Source organism: Diadema antillarum, unplaced genomic scaffold, assembly GCF_040938485.1.
Source record: "Diadema antillarum isolate AM-2024a unplaced genomic scaffold, OU_Dant_1.0 scf00000063, whole genome shotgun sequence".
NCBI lineage: Eukaryota > Metazoa > Echinodermata > Echinoidea > Diadematoida > Diadematidae > Diadema > Diadema antillarum.
Window position 1 is genome coordinate 4,591,357 of NW_027270952.1, and position 23,581 is coordinate 4,614,937.

General features: G+C 41.4%; 1 protein-coding gene across 3 annotated transcripts in view; it reads left to right on the forward strand.

The window, feature by feature from the left end:
• The first annotated feature begins 214 nt into the window (after positions 1 to 214).
• LOC139716229 (ras-related protein Rab-9A-like) overlaps positions 215 to 23,581 on the forward strand; it is a 29,690-nt gene continuing 6,323 nt past the window's right edge. Inside the window, exon 1 of one of the 3 annotated variants that reach the window (XM_071627795.1) lies at positions 215 to 267. The gene's annotated coding sequence lies outside the window, so the exon portion shown is untranslated. Of the gene's footprint in view, positions 268 to 508; positions 554 to 11,194; positions 11,834 to 23,581 lie in introns of those variants that run through there. The other 2 variants (XM_071627793.1, XM_071627794.1) reach the window with 2 other exon arrangements.

Consider the following 23,581-nt stretch of genomic DNA (forward strand, 5'->3'; position numbering starts at 1 on the left):
GCTAGTAATAGACCTACTATTTTTGTGAGTGGAAGCAAGGCCCCATATCTGCAAGGCCTGATACACCAGTACCAGATGAAATCTCCCGTTTTGTTTTTTTAAGTGAAAGACTATACAATCATACAAATTGAGAAAAGGATAGATCGGAGACCCGCGCGGCACTATATCGAACAAATGTTTTTGCATAATATTAGAATTTCCAGTTTGTGGTCAAAATCATGGTTCTCGGTGCCTTTGAAAGTACTGTTCCCTGTGCCTTAATGACAGGTAGGTCTACCGGTAGTATCATTCTGAGTTGCATCGCCATCTCTGCCCTTATAGGCCCTAGTTCCAAATCAAAAATACAAAATGTTCTCATAAAAAGGCAGTTGTTAAGATGCTGCCGTTTCTTGTTTTAGTGTCTTTTCTGTTCGTCAGGCACGGCAGTGTCAGGTGACTGATACTTCTAATTTTAGAATTCTATGCACCCATATCCCATAGCCACATGACTAATGAGGAACGACAACGTCTGTAACGTCGTACGGCTCTGTTTTTAGGCGATTAGACTCCAGAGGTATGATTATGATATGCGTTTTGTAGCAGCTGTCAATCTAATCTATGTTGAAGACACATGTTGTCACACATCATCAAAGAAATATGTGGTAACGGCGAAGCATTTTGATCTCTCCCGATACTATGCTAGTCGGTGGTGGTAGTAGGCGTTTCTCACTTAGGAGAGTAGTCCCGTATACTTGTATTCATGTTATTTCTAAAATCGCGATTCGTCTACGTTTTCACCTAGCACCTTGGTGCTGGGAGATCCAAACAGGTGGGATCCCGCCTCGCTCTTTTCACCGAGAATCTTGACGATAAGCTTGCCCTTTCATTGACCGTTTGCTTACTAACGACTTTTGATATGTGCAATATGGAATAAATTTACGTGGTCGTGGATATAAATTGGCATAATCGTGATATAGTCCCCACCGCGCGCTGCGTGTCCGCCATAGGTTCTACACAGCCCAGTGGCGTCTGGTCGGGCTAGCGCTAGTCATGCATCACTCATCAGACTCGGAGATGACATGTTGGCAATCCTGCACTTTAGGGCCTTGACCGAAAGATATCGGTCTGTAAAAGTTTATCTGGTCGTCGGGACGTCGGGGAAATGTTCCGCAGAGACTGCATGTGCGTCTGGCTTCACGGATCCCTTCCTGACGGAGGAGAGCGATAACGTCAAAAAAATAAAAGACTCCTCCGGACAGACGGATCTTTCTGTCTACTTAGGGCCCTACTGTAGATATATTATCGGTGTGTTCCAGTACCGACACGTGTGTGCATGTATCTTGTGTGTGGGATTTCGCTTGGCATTGGGATTCAGTGTGTGTATTAATGTCGATGTATTAAACTGCGACCAGCCTGACCGCTTTGCACTTTAATAGGGTGGGAATGGTAGGATTTTGGGGGTCTATACGGCGTAGTATCGCCCCTAAAATCCCACTTAAGCACTAAAAATTGCTTCAATTTGAATACATACCGATGTAGAAATACTAGAATGTCTAGTCCAATTGTTGACAACACGTACCTGGTACCTGGGAACATTTGGTTCCTCTAATACTTATTACTACATAGGACTTCTCTTCCTGTCAAAATTCATGACTTTTAGTTTAAATGATTCAGTCAAGAGGAACTGTGAGCAGTGGCGGATCCAGAGGGGGGCGCAACCGGCGCAGGCCCCCCCCCCCCTTTATTTTTCGTTAAAAACAAAAGAAATAAAAAGAAAAAAAATGGAAATTAAACCCGGAAGTGGCACCAGAAATATCAGTCATGCCCCCCCCCCCCCTTACAGAATTCCTGGATCCACCCCTGGTGAGAATGACAATTTCTCCATTTGACAGATTTGAAACCTGTGCGCCTGCGCTAGCTAAGCGATTGAGCCACACGGCTGTCCCGAGTGCTGTGTAGTTGTTGTATTTGAGGCGCGTCATTCAGATAAGAATATTTGCGCCTTTATCTTTATAATATCATTATTTAAGTTCTCAAAAAAGAAAAAGAAAAAAAAGGCTCCTCGGTCGCGCACACAGACCTAGATCCCTCATTTGCCGCACTCGGGACCCTCTGCCCAACGCATTTATATGGTGCACAAGCAGACTCCAGAATGCGATATATAAACATCAAAAATAATTATTTCATATGTACTTTCCAATAAATAAACCTATAATTTACAAATACATGTAATTCAAAATTTTACATTATGTAACAAGCAAACATCCGATTGTGCAGTGTGCAAATCTAAATTAAACAAAACTCAAAAAGATAATTACCTGCATAACTCTATAAGACTTATATAAGTCTTTTGGAAAACCTTCTTGTTCTCTTCACATATGAAATTAATGCCTTCGAATAGTTAACATTTTCTGTGGATAGTACTTTCCTTATATCCCGTTGATCTTTGCCTCCAATGTCTGCGATCAACATGGCTCTCTCTATCAAATATTTCAGACAATCATATACAAGAAAAAAATGACTTAAATTTTCCTTTTCTGGGCAGTGGGGGCAGTTGACTGTTTCATGCAAATTTACTTTCCACTTATCATAATTCAGTCCAATATTACCCATACGGACTTGATGAATAAGGATTTGTTCTTCCCTGTTTTTTAATCTGCATTCATATTTTCCAAATACATACTTCTGTACTTCTTTTAAAGGGGACTGTGTTTCTTCCCATCTTTTTTGCCACTTATTAAAATGACTACTTAAAACATATTTAACTTCCATCTTATTGAGTCCATTATTGATTCCGATATGTTTCTCTTGTAGGGCTGTTTTTGCCGCTTTATCTGCTGTCTCATTGCCCGTGATGCCACAGAGGCCGGGCACCCATTGAAAATGCACTATCATACCCCTGAATAGCAAGTCCCATCGAAAGAATGTGTATTTCTTTCACAAAAGCATCCTCAAATTCACATGTTTCAAGGGCCCGGAGAGCACTTAATCTGTCAGTGAAAATTACAACTCCTGTATACACATTACTAAGTTGTCTCAACCAGGTTAATGCCATAAGAATTGCAGCAAGTTCCGACCTATATGATGACGTGAAATCCTGCAGTCTTTTCGATTCAATATATTTGTAATAGGGAGCGAAAAAAGCAGCTCCCACTATGCCTGTTTGACTTCTGGATCCGTTATGTATACATGCAAGTAGTGACTCCACTTCTTTTGTGTAATTTCTAAACTCATTTGATTTTGAAACATTGGATTATCTGACTTCGATATTAACCTACTTAACTCATTTGAGACATTCACTTTGGGGATATGCCAAAGTGGGATAGTTAAAGGTGTTACCGGCTCAACAGGCATATCGAGGTAGACTTCCTCTTTCAACTGCATTACCCTGTTTCCAAAGGAGTTACTTGAACAAGTTTTGTTATCATAAAATCTATATTGCCAACAGTCCCTGACATCTTCCAGAGAAGGGTGGTCGGGAGTGGTTTCAATTCTTTTGATATACCTTGCACTCAGCAATTTTCTCCGTATATCTAAGGGCATCTCTCCTGACTCTCTTTGGAGAGTTCTCAGGGAGGTTCCGACTTTGCTACCCAAACAAATTGACAAAGCCTGATATTGAACTGAGTTGAGTATATTTTTGACAAAATCAGATGCCGAGTCGTATGCTTCGCATGCATAACCCAGTAAAGAAAGAATAAGGGATTTATATACTGTTATCAAATCCTTTGTTCCGCCACTCCATTTTACATATGCCAAACATTTAAGGATTATTTATTTTCTTTTTACTTCTACATGCTAAGTCTTGTATAGATTTCCATGTTAACCTCTTGTCTAAAATAACTCCGAGATATCGGTGTTCTTTTCTCTGAATAAGTGGTTGTTGGTCTAGATAGAGTAGAGGGGGCTCTTCTTTGTTTGATCGTGAAAACAGTATTGGAACTGTTTTTGGGATGAGATGAGCATGCCCCATCTTTTGAACCACTCATTAAGTATATATTCAAGTATCCTTGTAAGCATGTGGTAACCTCTGTGATGTCATTGCCTGATTGCCATATTACGCAATCGTGGGCGTATAATAGGACTTTAGGTTTGGGCCTAACTGGAATATCCCTGAGCATCAGGTTGAACAAAATGGGGCTGAAAGGGCTTCCTTGTGGTAATCCGTTAACCATCTCCATTGTTTCAGATAGTGCATTGCCCACACGCACCTGAAAGGTGCGCTTTGACAGCATGTTTGCTATAAAATGTAGCAAATTCCCGCGAATGTTTGCGTTCCACAGTTTGACTAGGACGGCTTTGGGCCACAGTCTATCATATACTTTAACTAAATCAATAAATACTGCGTAATGCACGTAAACAAGCTTTAATAGCCAGTATGGTCTGTTTGGTAAGCCGTGACATGGAATATGCTAGTACTGAAATATTCGTATCATCAAGGCAAGGGATTCATTTTGGAAGGTAATATTTTCACGTGTTGTTAATTTTGCGAATAGCTCCCGACTCGCGAAATTCGCAAAAATAAAACCCCCGCGAAATATATAGCGTATACAGTAGCTCACTCGATTGGGAAGAGGAGTTTCCTGTGTCCTTTCTTTTGTTTGTTCTTCTTTTGCCCAATACGTTCTTGCGGCCTCAGCGTGTGACAAACTATGTACCGTCTTAAACTTTTGTATTTCTTTCGCTCTCTTTATCATCTTACATCCATTGTAAGCCGCCGAGTGGTCGTTGCCACAGTTAACACATTTGGGATTTTCTTTTCTGGGACATTCCTCAAAAGAGTGAGATTCCCCACATCTGACGCATCGAATCTTTGAACGGCAGTTGGCTGCCGTATGACGTGACGCTGACACTTAAAGCATCTTACAACCGGTGGAATCCACTGTTTAACATTAAATGATTGGAAACAGAGGATTACCTCTTCAGGGATTTGTTTTGAGTCAAATGTTAGAATGACACTGCGGGTTGGGGTGTAGAGAGTACTTATCTTTCTTTTCCTGGTTGTAGGTTTTCCTAGTTATTCTCTTTGCATTGATCACTTTTTGTCTTCATGCCTCCGCCACGAAGTGTCACCGGAGGCATTATGTTTTCGGGTTGTCCGTCCGTCCTTCTGTCCGTCCTTCCATCCGTAATCAATTTTTGTGGAGAGCGTAACTAAAAAACGCTTTGAGGTATCCTAATGAAACTTGACATGTGTATGTTTGAGTGGGCGAAGTTGTGCCTATCAACTTTTGGGTGCACATGATCGAGGTCAAAGGTCAAAATCACACTAATTTCCCCCATATCTATGCAATGCCTGAAGGTATTTTCTTGAAACTTAAGCGTATACATGAACTACCAAATAAAGATTCACCTGAGAGAGTTTTGGGTCATGAGATCAGAGTTCAAAGGTCAAGTGAAAATGCTAGAATTTTACTTTTTCTCCATATCTTGCAAATCTTTTAAGTTATCTTAAATGGAACTTAGTACATATGCATGTACTAATTGGCAGTGATCATCTAGGGAATTTAGGGGTCATGGGTCAAAGGTCAAGGTCAACTCATCAAAATGTCACTATTTCCCTCTTATCTATGCAATGCCTGCAGGATTTTTGTTGAAACGTTAGTGTACATGTACCAGTATGCATGTATTCCCAAATAGAGATTATTGTGGAAGTTTCTTGTCAAAAGTTCAAAGGTCAAGTGAAAGTGGTAAATTTCACTTCTTCCTTAAACTTATGAAAGGGTCAAAAGTCAGGTACAAATCCTCAAATCCACAAATGCCTGCACTCTTAGACAGTATAGCCATTCATCCAATTAAACCTAGCTCAAGGAAAGTGAACATTCAACACATTTGTGACAAACCTGTCATTTTAATATTTTGCCAATTATGTTATTTAAACTGTCATCACACATTGTCAAGACATTGTGCTGTAGACCTATTAGGAGAACCATGCATTATGGCGGAGGCATACCAGCACCATAGCGACATTTCTAGTTTAGTTCCAGAGCTACCAAGTCTCACGCATTCTGCGTGAGACTCAAGCATATAGGGGCCATCTCACGATCTCACGCATGGCACCCATTTTTCTCACGCATTGGGCGAAGTCTGCAACTTGGGCCTATAATAATGAGCATAGCTCAAAAGATTAAAGTGATAGTTGCAAATGAAGGTATATTTCCTTTTGTCTTTCAAAATAAGTAAAAAATAGTCACTTAAGTATGCACCTGATCACACCATTAAGAGCTAAAAATTGAAAAAGCTCCCTACAGGGATGCCAAGTTCAAAACAATTTTATGAGTGAGATTTTCATGACTCTGCATCTCGGCGAGCCAATGTGCGCGCAAGTGAGGGTGTGGGAGGTGTACCCCCCCCCCCCCCCCCCCCCCCGGCCCCCCATGGTAGGGTTACTAAGGAATTTTTTTTCAATATTTTAGCTCTTAATGGTGCGATCAGGTACATACTTAAGTGACTATTTTTTAGATTATTTTGAAAGACAAAAGGAAAATATACCTTCAATTGTAAATATCACTTTAATCTTTTGAGCTATGCTCCTTATTATCGGCCCAAATTGTAGACTTTGCCCGATGCGTGAGAAAAAGGGTGCCATGCGTGAGATCGTGAGACGACCCCTAAATGCTTGAGTCTCACTCAGAATGCGTGAGACTTGGTACGTGTAGCTCTGTCCCTAACGTGGGAGGCCACGGGGTGGGGGGGAACCCCTCCCACACCCTCGCTCGCGCGCCACATTAGCATGCCGAGATGCCGAGTCTTGAAAATCTCACTCATAAAATTTTTTTGAACTTGGCTTCCCTGTAGTTCTGACTTGATCTTGACCTCTCCCATTTCTATGGGTACCCCTGAGATAACTCCTTCGGTGCTCTGATGCTTAAATTGTGTTTTGACTGGGACATTACCGATTTGCTGAATATCGGAAATTTGTCTGAGTTGTTTTTCGTTGAGGCATTTAGCAAAGATTCCTGCGTTCATACTTTTCATGAATTCTGGCGGGCTTCCTGTCGCATTTTGGATTGATTTGGCGATTACCAGTAAACTTATGTTGCGAAGAGATTTGGAAGGTTCGATGGGGGTGATTCTGGAGGATTTGCTTTCGGTGTACGAAAGACGTTTTCGTAATTGTCATAATCAGTTTCGGAATCTTTATACCCCCCGCCAAACGAAGCTTGAAGGGGGTATATAGGAATCAGCGGACGGTCGGTGTCGGTCGGTCGGGCGGTCGGTCGGGCGGTCGGGCGGTCGGTCCGTTGCAAATCTTGCGTCGCGAACTACTTCCTCAGTTTTCAACCGATTCCCATAAAACTTGGCACAGATGTGTGCCTTGGGTTGTAGATGTGCAAGACGTATTTTTTGACAGTACCCAAAAGTACGTTGCCATGGTAACGGCATATTATGGGCAAAAATGGGTACAAATCTTGCGTCGCGAACTCCTCCCACAGTTTTTGATCAATTTTTATGAAATTAGGTACAGATGTTCATCTGAATATGATAATGTGCAAGACACATATTTCCGCAGTGGCAAAAAGTGCGTTGCCATGGTAACGGCATGTTATTGGTAAAATATAGGGCAAAATGCTTCATGGCAAAACTGCTTCATCAGTGTTCTTCCAATTCTCATGGAATTCATATTGAATGTTTGTCTTAGGATATAGGTCAGCATGACACATTTCTTGACAGTGACAAAAAGTATGTTGCCATGGTAACAGTTCACATATTATGAGCCAAAATGATGGAAAATTTTGTGTTGCAAACTACTTCCTCAGTTTTTGCCCAATTTCCATGAAACTTGGTACAGATGTGTGCCTTTGGTTGTAGATGTGCAAGACGCATTTTTTGACAGTACCCGAAAGTACGTTGCCATGGTAACGGCATATTAATGGCAGAAGATCAAGGAAAGATCTTGCGGATTTAACTACTTCCTCAGTTTTTTGACCAAAGCTTATGAAATGTGGCACACACCTTGATCTTGGTGGGAAGATGTGGAAGACATATTTTTCGGACGTGTCGGAAGCTGCGTTGCCATGGTAACGGCATATAAATGGCAGAAGATCAAGGAAAGATCTTGCGGATTGAACTACTTCCTCTGTATTCGACTGAAGCTCCTGAAATGTGGCACATACATTGGTCTTGGTGGGAAGATGTGCAAGACATATTTTTTGGATGTGTCGGAAGCTGCGTTGCCATGGTAACGGCATATTAATGGCGGAAGATCAAGGAAAGATCTTGTGGATTGAACTACATTGTACTTCCTCAGTTTTTGACAAAAGCTTATGAAATGTGGCACACACAATAGTCTTGGTGGGAAGATGTGCAAGACATATTTTTCGGACGTGTCGGAAGCTGCGTTGCCATGGTAACGGCATTTAAATGGCAGAAGATCAAGGAAAGATCATTCCTTGGGTAAGACTGTCGTCACGGGGCGGGGGTATTAATCACCTTAAGTGATATTTCTAGTTGGAATTTGACAAAGAGTCCCTTCTGGTGCTTATCTCTTCCACTGTACTTGAGCCTTCTCTGTACTTTTGTTTCTTACGCCTGCCTGAAACAACTGTGTAATCTTCTTCATGAACTTTATCATAGCTAGTGTCGCTGTCAGCCCCCTTGGGGTCCAAAGCCCCTTTGGGGTCTACAGCTCTATCGTAATCTTGTGAGGCGGCAGCCGCCGCCTTGGTTTCACAAGACTCCAATTGGCAGGAAAGTTGAGTTATATCTATATTGTTGCGAAGTGCAAAAATCCGGATGATTGCTTACCTTAAAACTTTTCGGCGGTGTGCTTCTAGAAACGCGTATATTCCATATGCCTCAATTATGGCCCAAAATATGCAAAGTGAGTCCAAAATATCAAAATTATCCAAATAATAGAGATTCCAAGTTCGGAGCTAGAGGTGGACACGTCCGGCGTCCGTGACCAGGACGCTGACAACAGTCAGCTGGAGTGCTGTGTAGCCTTTTGACAAGGCCCTTCTCGCTGTATTGTGTTGCTTTCTGGGCGAGTGAAGAAGTGATCCCAGATCAGATGAGCGCGACATCATGAGAGCAAAAGGGCCTTGTCCAAAGGCTAAAAAACATTGCGCCTTTCATGCCTATTTACATCGCCAGTGCGCAATGTGCCATGCAAAGGTTGTTTCGAAAAGCGAAGGAAAAAACAAGGAGAATGGAGATGGACTCGTAGAAAAACGTCTTTTCTAGACCTTGGGATTAGTCTGGAAATGAGTAAGTGAACGGTAGGAATGAATTAGATAGGAAACATTTGTATAGTATAACAGTAAGCCTTTTGCTGGTGAAATACGTAACTTAAAGGGGGGGCGAAAATTTGCATTTGTCTTTCATCGTACAGAGACAGCACTCTGTTGACTCAGGGCGCTCCCACAGTATAACTGTGTACAAGGAGCGCAGTGTAGTGCTTCTGTGTGTGTGCCATAATGAAAGCACGTATGGTATGCCACACCATTGCTCTAAATAGTGCCCTTCCCTGCGCAGCATGATTGAGTAGAGACAGCAGTCAGAATGCTATACATAGCACACAATGCTATGCAACTTTTGTCCTTCATTTGTGATTTTGAATTGAAATGATTAATGACAGGTGAGTGGATACTGCATTGTTTCTCAAGCAGGGATCACTAAGTAACCAATTAGCGAAATTATAATGTGAAATAATGAAAAAAAAATTCACAAATATCTTATACCCATCCATCAGTCTGTTACCATCTAGAGCTCTACACAGTTACCGATTTGTAGGCAGGCACTACGCGTGTACACACACACACACACATGCAAACCTCGCCTGCTGCATGGGTGGTTTGCACGAATTGTGATGCAGTGGCGGTAGATAGATGAAGGCTCACGGCACAAAAATATTCACGTTATTATTGTGGCTTGTAGCAAAAATGGAAGCTATTGCATAGCACTGGCAGACTTCCTCACACTTTACGTCATGATTTTGGCAATTTTTTGTGATGCAACATTGTAAATGTAAAGCTCGATAATCCTGCAGCGGAGAGCAAAGGTACATGATATCGTGCAGTGTTGCATGTATCAAAATTGCAGTGTGAGGTGGGCTTTAGTGACCTTATAACTTGTCAAACAGTGTTCCATACAACAAGAGAAGCTCGCCAGCTGCTCAGTGCATGGTGGTTCATGGGATATCACCTTGGCATACGGGGAATGAAGTACCAGTACTATAGGACCCTGAAGTGCATGATTGCCAACAAGTTATCTCTAGAGTAGGGAGTCATAGCGTAGACATTAAACCTTACAGACCATGCAGACCAAGACGTACCCGTACAGTGTGTATTGAGACTCTGGCAGTAAATTTACTACTAGTAATCAAAACTCAGTCCTCTGTAAGTGTAAGTGCTATACCAAGCACCTCATTTGATAAGCTAGATTGAGATTGGTTGGTGTGGTGGAGTCATGGCCATGGGCCATTATGGAGTGTGACTGTTACAGATATTATATTGTGCATTGACAAGGATTAAATCTGGAGACAGTGAAGAATGAGAGAGAGAATAGAGAGAGAGAAATATGATCTTTTTTCACTATCATGTAAGTTATTTCATACCTTAGTAAGTACTTTAGCCTCCAACAGGTGGATTCTTCAGACTGTGTCGTAGATGGCGGTGTGACGCTGGATGTAAGAGAATGGTATCCTACACAGTACATGCGAAAGATTATATTGGCCCAAGTCTCTGTTCATTGTGTTAGAGGTTTCCTGATGTTAATTGCGTCCCTTATCCATCTTGATGGTTGGTGATCTTCTCTGGCAAGAATAAGACTCTCCTTCCATTGGATGGAAGGGTTATTGATAGCAACATATTCCCAATGGCTGATTTGAGAATAATGTTGTTTGTCAATTGTTTTCTCTAGATCCAGTGAAAGGGGTTTGGCTGATGTGTTTGAGTTCCTCTTTATGCTCCTCTTGTCTTATACCAAATTGTCTGCCTGTCTCCTGACGTATGCAGCTGTACAGTCATTGCTATCTCGTTTACTTTTCATTTGTCTTTTCGGTGGATGAGTGGGCTTCTGATGGTTTTATGGGGCTTGACAGCAGTGGCAACTTCAAACTCAGCACTGATTTCTCATCAGATGTAAGGTTAGGATTATATTAGGAGGTCTGCTCTGATGTATCACACGGACAGCTTTGTGTCAGAACTCTTCTACTTTTAAGCTTGGTTGCCTGCTCAGTTGCAATTATGATCTTCAAAGGGATGTTCTCCAGTGTGACTGTGAAGTTGAATTCCTTAGCAAGTATCGAAGTTTCTGACTTCGTGAGAGTATTGCTAGATTTATTGATAACCCATCTTTTTTCAGCTGGGATCCTGATAAATCAATGGAAAAGGATTTCTCCTCTCCTCTGATTCATTACCGGTAATCTATCCAACTTCTGAATGCGTCTCTCTTTAGTAGTAATCAATTTCTGTTCACGCAATCTTTTAACAAGATCTGTAATGCGGTCAAAATGCCCATCATCCACAAATGGTTCTACTTAATTTGAACTGACTCACATTACTGTTTGATTCCTTGAATACAATGATCCTAGTCCTTTCGCATATATCAGATCTTGTTGTGCTTTCACGATAATGTCCTTTGCATGTTTTGATTTGAAAGGGCGTTTCAGTTGTAAGCTGACTCGAAATACCTCCTCATGCTTGCATCATATGTTGAACGAGAGATAATCATGCTGATGGGCCAACTTTCCCTCTGTATTCTTCCATTCTCTCACTACATGGACTGTGGTATAGAGACTCAGGCCAGTATATTCTCTGGCATATGATACCATTCTCTAACGTCCAGCGTCACTGCCATCTACGACACAGTCTGAAGAAGCCACCAGTTGGTGGCAAAAGTACTCACTAAGGTATGAAATAACTTTCATGATTGTGATAAAAAGAGTGTACATGTATTCCTAAAAAGAATTCACCAATCAGATGAACCTCATTCAGGATTTTTTTTTGTTCTTTTTTTTTTCTTCTTCTTGGTAACAACACAAGAAAGACAAAATTATTCAGCTGCTGCACAGCCATTTGATTGCCTGTGCTTCTCATGCACTCACTATTGGTCTGTGTCTTGCCCAAAAAAAAGTTTCAACCTGTCTAGGGGTGATGTTATGCTTGTAAACAAGTCTTGCCCAATGTGCCACCTGTTGTGCTGGGCACTTTGAATAAACTTCTGTGGTGTGATTATGTATGCTTCATGAAACATGATAATAAGGTGGCACTTAGGATGACCTCTGGTGAATGATGTCTTAAGGAAACAAGAACCTGGAAGAAACGTGTCACAAAGTGTAAGAAATTGTCCATCTTCTTTTTGTTCCTTGTCTCTGTTCTATTCTCTTGTTGTGTTCTGATATAATCACTCACGGCGCCCCTTTATATACTATATAGGCCGAATATTTCGTGAGGTTTTTATTTGCTCGAATTTCGCGAGTCAGCAGCCATTGGCAAAATTAAAGACACGCGAAAATATTGACTCTGATCCCGATGTGGATGTCATGTACACGTGTACACTTCTCCGTTCAGTGCAAGACTCCACGATCATGAATTTAACCACTCGCGAAATCGTTGGGAATTCCTGATCACAAAAATTTAGACCCGCAAAATATATGGCGTATACAGCAGTCTAGGTAGCCTTCAGTTCACAATGAGTTGCCCATTCTGGGCTTGAGGAATTATATTGCACCGTGTATGTGGAGGTGTGTATGAGTGTGTGTGCGGGTGGGTGCATAAATTATTTATGTGTGACATGCACTAGCACATTGATGGGTGAGGGTTTGCATTGTGCAGCATAGTTGCCAGTTGGAGCCAGGCAGGATATAATCCTATGGGTGAATATACAATTGTATAGTAGTGTCATCGTATGCCATAAACGCTAGAGAATTTCAGTCTCATTTGAAATTAAGTATGGCCAAATTTAAAGCACTCCAGTCCCCAAGTGCAAAATTGATATGAAATTCTATGCTTTCAAATGGGTGTTACTTTCATGATTACGATGTAATGTAACAGCTGATATACTTTTATTAATTCAAGTACTGCAGGGTTTTTTGGGGGGATTTAAATGAGATATATTATGTATCAATACATTGTAAAAGAAAAGAAGAGCTTAGTTCTAGTAAATTTAGTTTCGTGGCAGAACTTTAAATTTGCAACTCGACCATGCACCATACATCTAGTTTTTGTGTCAAGTTGGCAATGTCATTATTGACCAACTACAGCTGTACATCATTGAAATAGACCTTTGACATGAGTGCCAGGTAGTACAATTCTCTTGCAGCAAGATGCATCACTTCTCAGTGTATTCATTTACTCATTCATGCACATTTCCATGTTTCCTCACTACTTTCTTTTATTCAAATTTGCGTCATTGAAAAATTGATTTGGAAATCATCTTAGAATTTTTAATTATATGTTACATAAATCTGTGAGTAGATAAACAAAGAAGTGTATACAAGTGTACACATATATAGTCAACAGGCATGTGTGTGCCTCTCATGCAATCATGTCATTTTTATGTGTTTGCAAAGTCATTTACACAATGTATGCACTTTATTTTCATTTATTGGGAACCCGATTTAGTCAAATTGGCTTTGATGAAATTTCAAGCAAAATATGAATTTGGACAACTTGGATGAACTTGTGAGTAAATAAACAAAGATATGATCTGAAAGTATTCATTTGTGTGTTGAAGGAATTCATTTGAAGCTAAGGCTTTTGACTCTGCAGCTGAACGAGATTTTAATGGTGTTGTCATGTACTGCATCATTTTGCAGTATGTTGCAGAGCTCCTCTGTAGAAGCTTCTGTTTTGGAAGCTCAGACTTTGTCTGAGATGGTCTATGGGGCCAGACTTGTCAACATCTGGGCAAGTCTAGGTAAATGACATTACAATCCAAAATTTTGATGACATTGTTTACACTGTAGATTTGTTGATTGAAATACCTGGGGCTTTGTCATTCATATAGGTACATGAGTCAATGAGAGTGAAGAAGCAGGTGGAAAGTTTTACTTTCAAACTGCATTTCTTATACAGCAAGTGAAAATGTGCCTTTGTGTGTGTGTGTGTGTGTGTGTGTGTGTGTGTGTGTGTGTGATCCAAGTGAAACTTTCATTTCACTGGGAGAAAGAAAAGAACAAATAGCAGTTTACATGCATCAATAAAATCATCTAATATATTTTTCTTCTTATTCTGCTGCTTTTTCCTCTTGTTATCTTTTCTTCCTTCCGAGCACATGAAAGGTTGATATTTTTTGTCAGATCTGTGCATCAAGATTTACCTGGAACTTCTTCAAGGCATTCATAGTGCCACTTAACCCACAAATGAAACCTTGATTTCGATCACCAATGAATTTAAATGGATACTGAGAGTGGACTGCACTTCTACAAATTTTATCCATAGTATACTTACACTCAAAAATGTGAACTTTGATCTCACCTTCTCAAGAAATGTATTAAAATCTATAGTTGAAAAGACATTATGAGATGAGATATTGAGATAATAAACAGAAAGATATTAACTCCGCCAATGCCAATGGGTCGTCAGCAGCACACCAGGGATCACCAGTGTTTCTACCATATAAGGATGTTCCTCATTTGTGTTTGTGCGTATCCTCACGCAGGTTGGCAGTGATGTAACTAAGAGCGTAGAAGCGCACACACGAGTGGTGAGCTGAGCTAGCTGAGCTGAGCAGCTGCGAGTAGATCGAGCTAGAGTGTGGTACGTACGGATACCCGACAGCTCCCCACCACGGCCGCGCTGGGCGGCCTCGCGTGCCGACTGTACAATCTGTGCGTACTACGCAAAGTTCAGCGTTCCGAGCCACATATATATGGTCATGGTAGCACAACATTGATAGACGGAATGGGGAAGCTTGGAAGTGGAACTGAGCTGTCTCCATTTTCAATCCATGGATCTGTTTTGTGACATGCAGTTCATTATCTGTTCATCAACTTGGTCAAGTCGAGTGCTAAGGTACCTATACGTAGGGCCTATAGGCCCTAGTCAGGGACTACTAGTCTACTAGACAAGGTGTTAAAAACAACAACAACAACAAAACACACATATGACACACATTTCATCTTTAGGTCTAACAACTAAAACAATCTGAGTATATCTGTTAAAATCTTAATTAGATCTAAACTTGTCATCACTAATACAAAATATTGGTTTTTATGCCTCTGCCACGAAGTGGTGCCGGAGGCATTATGTTTTCGGGTTGTCCGTACGTCCATACGTCTGCACGTCCGCACATACGTCCGTCCGCACGTCCGCACATACGTCCGTCCGCATTCGTTTACACGATAACTTGAGAAATATTAACTCGAATTTTACCAAACTTGGTCCAAGTATAAAGTATGATGAGGCAATTACTTGATTAGATTTTGGGTGAAATCTGCCGAAGATGAAAGTTCAAAGGTCAAGGTCAAATCATGAAATTGTATCCGTTTACGTGATAACTCAAGACTGGATCGAACAAATTTCACTAAACTTTGTCCGACGATGATGTATGATGGGACAATTACATGATTAGTTTTTTAGTGAAATCAGACAGAGGTCAAAGGTCAAAGATCAAGGTCAAATTCTAAAATTTATCTGTTTATGTGATAACTCAAAACTGGATGAAGCAACTTTCACCAAACTTGGTCCGAGGATGATGTATGATAGGGCAATTAGTTGAGGAGATTTTAGTGACATTGGCAAGAGGTAAAAGGTCATAAGGTCAAGGTCAAATGCTAAAAAGTTGCTATTTCCCCATATCTATGCAATGCCTGAAGGTATTTTATTGAAACTTAGTGTAGACATGTACTACTGCGTAAAGACTCTAAAGAGAGTTTCATGTCATAAGGTCAAAGGTCAAAAGGTCAAAGGTTAGGTGAAAATGTTGCAATTTCACTTTTCTCGCAAATGGTTCAATGTATCTTCATGGAACTTGGTACATATGCATGTACTGACTGGCAGGATTTATTTAGGGAATTTAGGGGTCAGGGGTCAAAGGTCAAGGTCAACTCCTCAAAATTTTACTGTTTCCCTCACATACTAGTATATAATGCAATGCTTGCATTAGTTATTAAAACTTAATATATACATGTATTACCTAATGGAGATTCTCTGTGAAATTTCCAGCTGAAAGGTCAAAGGTTAAGGGTCAAAGGTCAAACACCAGGTTTAAATGAAAAAAAAAATCTATTTTGTACTGTAATTACACTCTTTCTTCATACCTTGAAAATTACTCAATGCATAAACTTATAACAGGGTCGGTCAGAAGTCAAGTAAAAATCCTCAATTCCCCAAATATGTGTACCTGCACTCTCAGACAATTATAGCAAACCCAGTTTGAGGAACATATTAAAAAGTTTCACCCTAAAACGCGCAGAAAGTATCACATGTAGGCTAAGTGCATTCGTGCATGCACAGATCAAAATGATACATTTTCCCCGATCCATCCATACGCTACACACACAGGCAGCGCCTAGGGTACATCGCGTCTAGCTGCTAGCGCGACCAGACGCCGGGCGGCAGCGACTAGACTGGGCTAGGCTACGGCTTTATGTGCCTATAGCTAGTACACAGTACGTATGGTAGCAACGCAGCAGACGCCGAGACGGTTACGTGATGACTGCTCAGAAAAACACGCTTTGTTGATAATTAGTAGGTACTCTAACACTGAACGTTTTGATACTATATGCATTTCGTTATTCATACGTCTGTCTTACTCATACTGACGAAACAACTACACAAGCTATCTAACTTGATGAGCTCCCTCCAGTAGGTCTGTCGAATTCCCTCTCGCGGATCGAAATCGGTGCATTGTCGCTCAGCAATTGCAACAGCACGCAACTATGCAGCGCACTGCGAGCACTGGCGCGCTGCGGCGTGAACAGGGATAGGAAGATATGCACTTGGTGCAGAGGACGTACAGACCCAGCGCTGTAATAATAATAATAATTGCATTTATATGGCGCTTCATACTGACGTTTCTAAGCGCACTTTGCTACTCATACAAATAGACTTGAAAACACAATAACATTAACAAAATTAATGTTAACAGTAACAAAAGAAGAAAGAAAAGAAAAGAAAAATACATGTGATACAATGGTACAACAATTGATAACTGTGTGCGCCTCCAGAAAAAAAAAAAAAAAAAATTACAGCTGATTAAACAGGTGAGTTTTAAGAAGAATTTTAAATGATTCGACAGATGAGGCATTCTGAATATAAAGAGGGAGTTTATTCCAAAGAGTGGGAGCAATGGAAGAGAAGGCTCGGTCACCATAACGGGTTTTTGTACGTGGGCCATGAAGTAATTGGAGAGAGGAAGATGAACGGAGGGGTCTGGCAGAAGAGGAGGAGCGGAGAGAGACTAGGTTTTGAAGATATATGGGTGCAAGATTACGTGTGATTTTGTACGTCAGAAGTAGGATTTTGAAAGTAATACGGGAATGTACTGGAAGCCAATGGAGTGAGCGGAGAACAGGAGATATATGGTCATGTCTCCTACTAAGGGAGACTAATCTAGCGGCTGAATTTTGGATACGTTGGAGAGGGGATATGTGAGAAAGAGGGAGGCCGGCAAGGAGGGAGTTGCAGTAGTCCAGATAGGAGGAGACGAAGGCATGGACGAGCCGCTCAGCTGATGATTGATCAAGCAGACGCCTGATCTTCCCTATTTTGAAAATACCCCATGATGCAGACTTACAAATGTTTGTGATATGGTGTTTAAGAGTTAAGTGTTTGTCCAAAGTAAAGCCAAGGTCTCTAACACAGTCAGAGACCTTAATAATCCCATCCCGAGTAGTTAGATCTGGTAGAGGAACTGTGCTCCTAAACTGTGATGAGAAATGGATGAGTTCAGACTTGTCTTCATTCAGACGGAGTCTGTTGGCAGTGGACCAGGCTTTGATGTCGTTGAGACATTCTCTCAGTGAATTAACAGCAGCAATCCTATCGCCAGGTGACATAGTTATGTAAATTTGAGTGTCGTCAGCATACATAGCGTAGTTGACTCCATGATGACAATTGATGATTCTGGTGAGTGGACCTGTATAGAGGAGAAAAAGAAGGGGGCCGGCAACGGATCCTTGCGGAACTCCACAGCTGATAGGACTAGGACGTGACCAGACTGTGTGCGATCTTGAAGATATGACTTGATCCATTGGATGGCAGTGCCTGTGATGGAATAGTCATTACTAAGTCGTTGTAGTAGCAACGTGTGGTCGAGCGTGTCAAACGCAGCCGAATAGTCAAGAAGAAGAAGAGCAGCCTCATTGCCCTTGTCGACAGCAAGAAGGAGATCGTTGAGCACTTTCAACAAGGAAGTTTCTGTTGAGTGGAGGTTGCGGTATGCTGACTGGTTTGTGGGAAGCAGATGATTACTGTCAACATAAGACATTAACTGTGTAGACACAATCCTTTCAAGAAGCTTACTCACAAATGGCAGATTGGCAATTGGTCGGTAATTGCTCAGGACATCGGGATCTAGGTTCGGTTTCTTCAACAGAGGGGAAACGAGATGTCTTGAAAGGTATTGGAACTATACCTGATGACAATGATGTGTTAATGATGTTTTTTAGAACCGGAAGCAGCTCATCAAGGCACTCTTTGAGCAGCCAAGTTGGAAGAGGGTCCAGACTGCAAGATTTTGGTGGAGATAGCATGATGAGACGTCGAAGCTGTTCATCAGTGACTGGATTAAACTCGCTCAGGTTGCAGTTCAAAGAGTTCTCAGGAGCCTGGACGGATAACTCCAAATGGTTCACGTCAGATACAAAGGAAGACACAATATCATCGATTTTCTTCATGAAGAATATACTGAACCTGTGCGCCAGTTCTGAATCAGATGAGTGTTCAGGATAAATAGAAGAGTCAGAAGGGGTGGACAGTTTCTTCACGAAGTTGAATAGTCGTTTCGAGTCAGCATTGGCGATCTCTTTTCTCAGGTACTGGGACTTTGCATCAGTAATCAGACTGTAGTACAGCTCACATTCTTGACGATACAGGTCCATGTCAGTCTGCATGCCGGACTTCAACATGCGACGTTCAGCACGACGCCGACGCCTCCTGGCCTCCCTAATCTCATCAGAGAACCAAGGGGCATTGGGTCTAATTGTCACAGTCACGGTTTTAACAGGGGCATGCTTGTCCAACAGATTACTCAGCATGTCATTATACATTGAAATTGCTTCTGTAGGACAAGACGTACACTGGGAAGTCAATAAAGCCTGTTTAATATCCTGGCGGAAAGAGTTGGTGTCAATATTGCGAAGCTTTCTAAAGCTTACTTTCCTTCTAGGATTTGGTGGGCCTTTAAGATTAATGGCGGAAAGAATGGCGGAGTGATCAGATGGCAAAGATGGCAATACAGTGATATGGGAAATAATATCTTCAGATTTCCTACTAAAGACTAAATCAAGTGTGTGGCCTGCTTGGTGAGTGGCACCCTTAACATGTTGATGAAATCCAAAGGCTTCAACGGCATTGAGAAAAGACTGAGCGAAACTATCAGCAGAATCATCTACATGTATATTAAAGTCACCAAGAAGAATGGTTGGATGAGCATCAACAGCAGCACTCTCGAGGAGAGTTAAAAACTCATCAAGAAAGTCGTTGCTGGTAAAGGTGTGACGAGAGGAATGGGGTGGGCGATAAATGCAATAAACCCGAACAGTAGATGAAGAAGTGAGATGAATCGTGAAATCTAGCAGTTCAAAAGACATAAATTTGTGTGTGTCATTGACAACACAACGCGCAGCAGACCTATACAGGACGCAGATACCACCTCCTCTAGATGTCTTTCTGGGATGATTGATAATATTGAAATTTGGAAGGGATAATTTCAATTCAGCAAGGGTAGGCTCATCCCTCTGGTCACCTGAAAGCCATGACTCAGTGATGACTAACACATCAATATCATTATCTATGATCAGAGTTGACACTGCATCGACTTTATTCGTCAAGGATCTTGCGTTCCATAAACCAAATTGAGACCCACTGGAAGCATCAGAAAGGGACTGTGAGCTTGGAATCCTCCGCCTACGGCGTCCCCTGTGAGTACGCCGCTGCTGCGCAATCCCAAGATCACATACCCTTCTCCAAACAGTCAAAGGAAGTAGATGACTGGGCTTCCCATTAAACTGATGGAGGGCATGTACATCATATGTAATACGATTCGGTTGAAAACTACTGCAATACTCATTAGCATGTTGCATTACATCGACTTCAGTACATGGACCTGGGTTTGTTTGAATGTCACCGGACAGTAGGATGGCTAACTTAAAACATGCACATGTGTTGCTATAGTATGCAACAGGTTTACCACAGTGTCTGACAAGCCTGTGAACAGGAGAAAGTAGACTGTGATTACAGTTACAAGCATCAGTTGGCAGCATGAATACATGGTTCACGTTCAAGAGAGATACAATCAGAGGTATACAAAAGAAGAGATTCCAGAGACGCCAGATCTTAATCCCCTCCATTGCTGTGGAGGTGATGCTATTGACATACACATGTGAACGGTGTGACAACAAAAGGTGCTATTGAAAGTACAAAGCAAGTACACATACAAGATGCATGAAGCAAGTGTGCAACACTGAGCTGGACACTGAAAATGGCAATACAGAGTAGGCAACAGTATCAAGATACAAAATTCATCTGCTTAAATATACAGGTAACTTACCAACAAATTGACTGGAAATGGTCTAGCAAGATCCTTGACACAAACAGAATACAATATAAACAACCATACTGCAAAAATGCAGCAAAAACCAGGTAAAAGAGACAATATAATCAGAGCCCTAAATGAGTGGGGCTACCTATGGAGGCGCACACCAAAAAAAAAAAAAAAAAAAAATAAAAAATATCTTAGCAAACCGCAATTTTTGATAAAACTACGTCTAGAAAGATAAAAAAAAAAGTCTACCGTTTCCTATTGACGAGTAGGAACCATCGTAACATGAATCTCAAGCTAAAATCTTCTAGTTTCAGAATCCGCCCGAAGAAAATTTATACCATCCTCCAGTAAAATTTGACAAACCTTCGATTGTACACCGAGCCCTCAAAATCAGGAAATTTAGCGAAATCTCCATAGGGAAGATGAAAACATGGATATTTGAATGCCAGAAAGTCTACCCTTTCCTCTCATCGAATAATTGCAAATCTGGCATCATTGTACGCAAAACATTTAAAAGTTTCAAAATCCGCCCGAAGGTTTTCGAAAAAAGTGACTTGCTCCTCATAATTACAGTCAATTCATCAAAAAGCGCTAATTTCGATGTCCATTTCCGGTGTTAAACGAGTTCGCGGGGGAGGTGCGGAGCAGATGCGCGCAACTTTTCCATATGGTGAACATTCACGACATTTCTGACAAACCTGTCTTATATCAATATTTTGCCAGTTATGTGAAACTGTCATCCCACATTTTGAATACATTGTACTATACACCTATTGGGAGAATCATGCATTATGGCGGAGGCATCAGTCGCCATCGCGACATTTCTAGTTTTATTTTCGTTTACAAAATAAAAGGTCACGAAAGTATTACCAAACATGTATTTATCATTTTTACCATTCAGATATTAATTTTTGATTACCAAATCTGGTGTAACAAAAGGAGAATCAAAGAATTTTTTTTTTCGGGGGGGGGGGGGGGGGGGGGGGGAGTACTCAAGGTACATCTCCATAGTTCACAACACACACTTTACCAACCACTGCAACAACCAAAACATGCAATCTACAATCAACGTCATATTAAGATTTGTTTTTCCTTTGGAGGATCGTCAGACTAATGCCAAAACTCCCATTGTATTATTCTTCCTCCATTATCACTTTCTGCACATGGTTACAGCAAGTGGGTAAAACAAACAAACAAACAAGCATGTCAATGTGGAGTTTTCCACGCTTGCGTCCACATAATATCATTAGGGCTGTGTAAGGGAAATAATAACAAAAACGCACATGGACCTTCCTTTCTCATTATTTTTCCACCATTTCACTGCAATTGTGACACGTTTTTAAAAAAAGAAAAAAAGAAAATGGGGTTTTGAGTGAACCGTATGAGATTCATGCATCCTGGCAGGGTATATCCCTGCATTGATTCCTGACCAGATTTGGGGGACTTACAATGATTTCTGTCGCAAGGAGGCTCTGCTATCACAAAAGCGAGCACATGAACCCCCATTTTTACAATTGTTTTGGATTAAGTAACCCTTCTACAATTTGACAAAGTTTCATAAAAATGACATCGGGTTTTTAATGTACAGCATGACATTCATGAACCCCACCTAATCAGGGCACCCACGGTAGGTTTATAACCAGATTTTGGGGTCCTAGGATGATTTCTATCATATGGGGGTGCTGCCAGCACAATATCTAGCACATGTACCCCCACTTTTTATTGTTTTTCTGGAATAAGTAAGCCTTCTTCTACAATTTGGTCAAGTTTCCTGAAAATGACATGGGTTTCGAATGTACAGCGTGAGATTTATGAACGCACCCTGCCAGGGCATCCCTGCATGGTTCCCGACCAGATTTTGGGACTTATGATGATATATGTTGCATGGGGGCACTGCTAGCACAAAAATGAGCACATGAACTCCCACTTTGTATTGTTTTTCTGGAATTAGTAAGCCGCCTTCTACAATTTGATCAAGTTTCTTGAAAATAACATGGGTTTTGAATGTACAGCATAAGTTTTATGAACGTTGTCCTTTAGCTCACCCCTAACAGAAAACGTCGATGAGAAGGATTTGAGAGATTTCAGTGTTTTCTGTCGTGTGAGGGCGCTGCTTCCTCAGGAATGAGAGTGTAAACCGTAACTTTAAAACCTTCTTGTTTTGGGTACCTTTTTCTGCCATTCTTGCAAATTTGGAGAAAATATCGTGGATTTTGAAAGAATTATGGGGATTTAAGTTTGTCATTGCAGATTTTGTTGCCAATTATGGTCTTGATCCTGTAACGCTATCATTTTTGTACAGGGCGGCAGATTCGTCATATTCTTCAAAGTCCCGTAGAAGAAAAACAAGCACATGAACCTATGGTTTTATTTACATATTTGGGCTTCGGATGGGTCAAAGTTTAAGTATAGAAAGTTTGAAAAAAATGACATGGACTTCACTTTAACTGAGGAATGTCTTTAAGTGCTGTACACCTCCCCCTGGCTGGCCGGTGCTGCGTTGGGATTCCCTTGACAGCACCCCCATGGCATCTTAAAAAAAACCCAAAACAAACAAAACAAAACAAAACAACACAAAACAAGACACAAAAAAACCCTTGGCATCAATCACCTCTCTTCGCTCCAGACCATTAGCACTCTCTCTATACCCCCCCCCCTATTCCCACCACCCCCCAAGCCTTCCCAAGTATCCATGCAGATCCTGTCTCCGCTGCCCCACAAATCCTCCTGATCCACCTTTCCCCGTCCCTACCACCTACTTCCATCCCTCTGACCCACCTCCTTACCGATTGTCCAGCAAATCCCCTGCATCCCACTTCCACAGTATGCACCTCCGCTCTCCATCCCCTTTTCTCACACTCCTCTCTCAACTCAGCATACCTATCCAACTTTCTTTCCCTTGCCTCATCCATCCTTGTTTCCCATGGCACAGTCAGCTCCACCATTG